This window comes from Callospermophilus lateralis (assembly GCF_048772815.1).
Source record: "Callospermophilus lateralis isolate mCalLat2 chromosome 17 unlocalized genomic scaffold, mCalLat2.hap1 SUPER_17_unloc_2, whole genome shotgun sequence".
In the NCBI taxonomy this organism is placed as follows: Eukaryota; Metazoa; Chordata; class Mammalia; order Rodentia; family Sciuridae; genus Callospermophilus; species Callospermophilus lateralis.
In genome coordinates, this window is record NW_027510160.1 from 1,142,131 (window position 1) to 1,148,171 (window position 6,041).

The 6,041-nt window shown below is 38.1% G+C and overlaps 1 pseudogene; it reads right to left on the reverse strand.

Annotated features, from left to right (window-relative positions):
* Positions 1–3,609: 3,609 nt before the first annotated feature.
* LOC143390388 (la-related protein 1B pseudogene) lies at positions 3,610–4,517 on the reverse strand (annotated as a pseudogene).
* Between the last annotated feature and the right edge of the window lie 1,524 nt (positions 4,518–6,041).

Sequence of the window (6,041 nt, forward strand, 5' to 3'; positions counted from 1 at the left end):
GTTACTGGGCTTATAAACTAGGTTGGCTCCACATTACCCAAGTACTGCAGGTTCTTTTTATATTGTTGATTATCCACCAGAGGTTCCATTTCTAAGGTTGATGTTATGTCTGCACTTCAGCCATCTTCTTTCAGAGATAACTTTGGAATCATCATGCACTTCTTCTTTTTATCATCTTCCTTATTTTACTAATAGAGCCACAAATACCAATAAGGGAAGCAGACATAGATTCCCTTATTTCCAGGTGTCCAAATTCCCAATGAAGAAGAGGAGGTGAATATTGACTATTGGGAGGTAACTGGTGGACTCAGATACACCAAAGTTATAACATAAAGAGAGAAAAACCATGAATATCCTAATGTTAGGATGACCCAGAGTAAATTTAAGGCATTAAAGAAAGAGAAAGGCTTTTAAGGCATTCAAAAAGACAGAAGTGAAGAAAATAGCTTCAAATGTAGAACAGACAAGAAAAGTAACTGAAGAAAATTTATCAACCATTATCATCCTCTGCTCTTTAAATAATCAATTATTATTGTCCTATTATTATTCTCCAACTATTATTGTCCTCTGCTGATTACCTCTCTAGTACATTTTTATGCTTTCTTTCTCCCTTTCAGCAGTTAAAAACTGAACAGAAAAATGATTTATTGTGACACTATTAATTTGGTTCTTTTGGTTTCAATTTCATATGACACAGGCCTTTAATTAAGAAAAGTTTTTAAATACTTTTAAAAATTTTTAAAAATTAGATGAAAGAATTCATACCAAACATATGAAACAATCATCAATACTAAGTGAGGGTTTGTTATCACTAATTTAAATTTTATGGTGTTCAATCTAAAAATAGTGTAGGGCAGAGATGAGAAAAGCTAAGACAAAAGGTCAAGAATGAGGTCAAAGATGGGAATACAGCTGGGACTCTTGGAAAGACAAGCCACACATTCTTACTTACTATTTCTTCTACTCCTCTTGTTCTCTTATGGCACTTTAAATGCTGAAATCCTCCAGGGAATCCCCATCTCTTTTTTTTAAGTCATAACCTGTAAAACAGGATACATTGGTCTCATATCTCTTAGTGTCAATGTTACCACATTTACATCATCAGCATTGGCATTTCTACGGGTCTTTGGAATTATACACTAAAGTGCCTACATAATATTCCCATTTAAATATTTTAGAGACATCTTATATTTAATATATCTGAAAGAAATATCTATGATTCTCAGCTCCAGCTGATAAAATCTTTCTCAGTTGTTTTAGTCCAGAACCTCAGAGAAATACTCCCAATATGCAATTAAATATTACAGAAAATTATTAGGGCATATTAATTTCTCCTGTGTCTGCTGTAATAAAAATCCAATTTACTTCTTAACAACCATGGAAGAAAGAAGTGAGCATCAATATGTTGGAAAGGCCACACTGCCTCCACATTCTGTAGAGGAAATTTCCTCCCTTGAATATTCCAGTTTCTTTGATCATTGAAATTCCTCATCTTTCTTGGATTGTAGTCACACTACACCTATGTCTCCCTCTGTGTTCACATCACATCCTTCCCTTCCTTATATGATCTCATTTTCTGCTCTATCAAAGATTCTTCTGCCATACCCATATAATATCACTTTTCATTGGATTTAGGTCAGTCCAAGATAATCCAGAATAGCTTCTTAATTGAAAAATTTCAATTTCATTACATATGCAAAAATCCTTTTCTCAAAGAAGTTAACATTTACCAATATCAAGGTTTGAGATGAGAAAATATCTTTACGGAATTGACAATTAACCCTACTGTAGTAGACCTCTGGCCTGTCAGAATTCATGTGCATCTTATGTGCAAAATACATCCAATCAATACCAACATCCCCAGAAATCTCAACCAGAATCTCATCTCTGTATCATCATCTCTATATCATCATCTCTGTATCATCAGCTCAAAAGTTACAACTCATCATTTAACTCATTTAAATGGGTGAGACTCTGGATATAATCCAAAATCAGATAAAATTACTCTCCATTTGTGGACCTATGAATCTAGAAAGCAAATCATTTGCCCTCAAAATTGATTATAGGACTCATAGAGCATATATATTCCATTTCAGAAGGAAGAAATTATATGTAAAGTAGATTCACCAGTCACAATCAAGTTCAAATCTAGCAAGAAAAATTCTGTTAGGTTTTAAGGCCTGGAGGCTAATCTTTGACTTGCAGCTCCCCTCACTAGACTCAAAGATGTCCCCCAGGCCTCAGATTCCATTTAGTTTATTCACTCTTCACCTTGCTCCACAAGCATCTGCCTTAAAGTCCATTCTGCATTTTCCTTAAAGGGTCATACATATTTGCAGCTTAATGGCTCAACATCCTTAATTCTTGCCTGCAAAATTTTGGAAGTCTAAGGGATTCTAACATATGCCTGAATTTTGTTTTTGTTAGCCCACACACAAAAAAAATCTGGTTTTATAAGTGCTATTTCTGAACTAAACCATTCTCAAAAATCTGCTTGTCTGTATGCATCGCAAAAATACACATTATTAGAAAGGACAGTACTCTACATAGCTTTCATGCACCATTTGTAGTTTTGGCTTCTGATGAAATCTTTAAATAGATACATGATTCAAAATTTTTCAGCATTAAGTTGACCAGATTGACTCTTTTTTATGATTTTGTTCTTGTAATTTTATTAACAATACATAAATATTAATGGACAGGCACCACCAACTTAACTGACCTAAATTAACTATCCGGTGGAAAAAGTGTTTTCTATATTATCCATCTTACCAATGATTCTTCATAAGCTGGTTAAAAATGTCATGTTGAACCGAAGTTTACATAATAAATAAGTTTAACTTTTATAATCAGCCATTATATCTATAAAAAAACAAGCAAATAAGCAATGACACATTTCTTCAACTTTTTAAAACACTTGCCCAAGTTGCTTGCTGCAATTAGAAGTACAGGGCTGACAAAGAGACATGAGATAAAAATAATTCTGTGAAACTGTCCATCATTAATGCTATTCTGATGGGCAGGACTTATACTGATGTACCAAAAATACATTTTAAAGAATATTGGAAAAATACCCTTGCTTATTTTTTTTAATTTCTTACCCCTTAAATGTCCACATTAATAAATCTTACAGTCCATTGAAACATCTTAACATGTGAGTTATGCAATGTTCACCATGGCAAAGGGCAGATCAAGAGCCAAAGGCCTGGAAAGCTGAGAAACGCTACACATTCCTTTCTGTCTCTGCTTTATTGACTTGGATACAAGTACATATGCCTGGAAACAAAAGACAGAACCTTTAAGTATTTCTACAGTGATAACAATTAGCTTTCCCCTCAAATAAAATTTGCCATGCTGTCTAAGTCCAGCCACACAGAAAAGAACAGGCAGCTCCTGGAATGTCAGCAGGGGTCCTCAACTCTGTCTCAGGTCGTGGCACAGGTGGTCATCTCTACTGTCACGCAGCCCAGGGGTCGGAAGTGGATACTCTCACATAGAAGACAGTCTGGTGGCTTCCATCTCTACAGCCCGGTTTGTTCCAGTATTTACAATGCATTTCAGTGGGCCACCTGCTATACTGAACATCCCCATCAGATGATATACAGGGCATCAGTAGATCATCACCCTGACTATATGTGAGCAAAAGGCTTGTCCTTCCACAAACTCTGGACAATCCATCAGCTGAGAGAAGTCTGTTTGTGGCACACTTCTGAGAGGAATTGGCCACTTTTATGGTTCTATCTTCTCCTCATTTTCTCATCCACAACTTCTACTTCTGTGCTATCCTTTAGGGCCTCTAAAATGAGATTAAGGTTTGTGGTGAGAGCCTGAACACAGTGAAATTCAGCAATCAGTGAAACGGGCAAGATACCTTGTTCATCCATTTTTCTCTGAAGAAAGAAGTCATGTTCCAAGTTTTCTATACTGAAGTAATATTCAATTTAATGCTTAATATACTCTTTAAGCAATGCTTCTTCTACATGATACACCTGTACACCCGTACTGTCCTCCTAGTAATACATCATACTGGCATTAATTTCTGTTTGAAATGGCTGATCTGTCCTTTCACCATGTTCTCGGTACCATATGAATAATCAAAGTGCACTCCGGGGTTTCCTCTGCGTCTTCCTGTTCCCAGTCCTGGTCCTCTTCCTTGACCCCTGAAGGAACTTAAGATATTACCCCCTCACTCTGCACACTGGACAGTTTATCTTAATCATCTCTTTTTTTTTCTGTCTCGCCCCCAACTTCATGTGTTATGTCTCCTGTTATTATGGGAAGACTTATTTGCTTCAGGTTGACACCGAGAGCTGTTGCAGGATCCAGGTCTCTCCTGACTCTCTGGTATGTTACTCCTCATTTCAACCTTCTCTCCTTTTTTCCTTTTCTAATTTGTTCCTTCTTATTTCCTTGGATGACGACACACCCTGAGACTGCAAAACGGTTTTTCCAGTGCTCACTAACTCTCCGGGTTTTGGCCAGTTTGCCATATCGCAGAAATCACTAGCCTTATTGGATTTCCTGTCTAGAGTTTTCCTGCATTTATACTGAGCTCTGCCTGCAAGGTCTCCAGCCCGGGCTGCAGCGCCCACTAATGGTGAGAGACAGGAACTCAGGAGGCTTTTTGGTCCAGAGGTTCTCCTTGGGCAGTGGCAGCCTCTCCTCAGGGCCCAGGCCCAGCAGCTCCTGGGTGTCCTTGGCTGGTAGCTCCCACATCTTGTGAACCCGGTGGAGCACCCAGGCCTGCAGGAGCACCCGCGCCTGCAGGGGCATAGCTGCCTGGGGCACACTGTGGCCCAGCAATGGCAGCTTAGGACTCTCTCCACACCCCTGTGCTGGTGGCCGCCCTCTCCGCCTCCCTGACCTCCTGCTCCAAAAAAGAAAAAATAGGCTGTCCCCTTAACACTTTCCTTGGGAATCCCTTCAGCTAAATTTCATCACAAATTCTGTTTTGCATAAAAAAGAACAAAACTCAAGACAAGTTTTGATCACTATATATCAGAATTACCTTTCCTCACACTCGCAATTATATATGCTTCACTTCTCCCTTAACACACAGCAGGAGGGGACCTAACACTCATATTCTGTTTATGGAATATATTTATCAACTAAGGCACTAGAGATTTCCAAGTTCTCACCAGACCAGTTTTGGAATTCCTGTCTACCAACAGTCTCTTTAGATGTTTTTTTAATCATGATTCTCCAAATTCTTCTAGCCTTCAACTTTTATCCAATTCTAAAGTCACATTAATAATTTCTGGCCCTTCAGTATCCGTGTATTTGTTTTATGGCTGATAACATTGGATGACATTGGTTCTTCTTCTGTCTGTCCCAAATTTTCCTCTTCCTATCTCTTATAATAACAAGTCATTTGCTATGGCACTCAGATAATTCAGGGTCATCTCTTTATCTCAAGACTCTTTACTTTGTTAAACATAAAAAGATGATATTTTCCTTAACAGTATAATCTGTATGGGTTTCAGAATTTGGACATGGAGACTTCACATTGAAAGCCACCATTTCATCCACTCCATGTGAAACATGCCTGTGTGAGAGGACATGGAGGCTGCCTATAGGTTGTTGATAAAGTAAACTGACCACAATGAAAACCTGTACCTAATGGTAAGTTTATGAAAGGCTTACGTGGAAGTGTTGTAAACAATAGGAATAGGAAAGATTTCCCAAGGCAATCTTTCCACCAAATTCATTGTATCTTTGTAGAATTGCTCATTTAGCTCCTATCTGCATCTCATCTCTTCCAGCCTGCAGCAACAGCTGTCTAACTCCTCCCCCTATTTCCCTATAATACAGGCCTCACACTATACTCACTGTTATGCTTTGAGCACATTCCAAATTTCTGTCTTTATATAACAAAGACCTAATGAGATAAACCATGAATATGCTAGAGCTGTAAAAGAATAAATTATGTTTATTTATTTTTTATTTTTTTGAAAACAAGTTCTTTAATTTGTGGCTGTAGCCTCAACCTGGCAGCACGGTGCGAGGCAGGTGTCCAGGCTCGTCGGGCCTAGGCAAGCAGA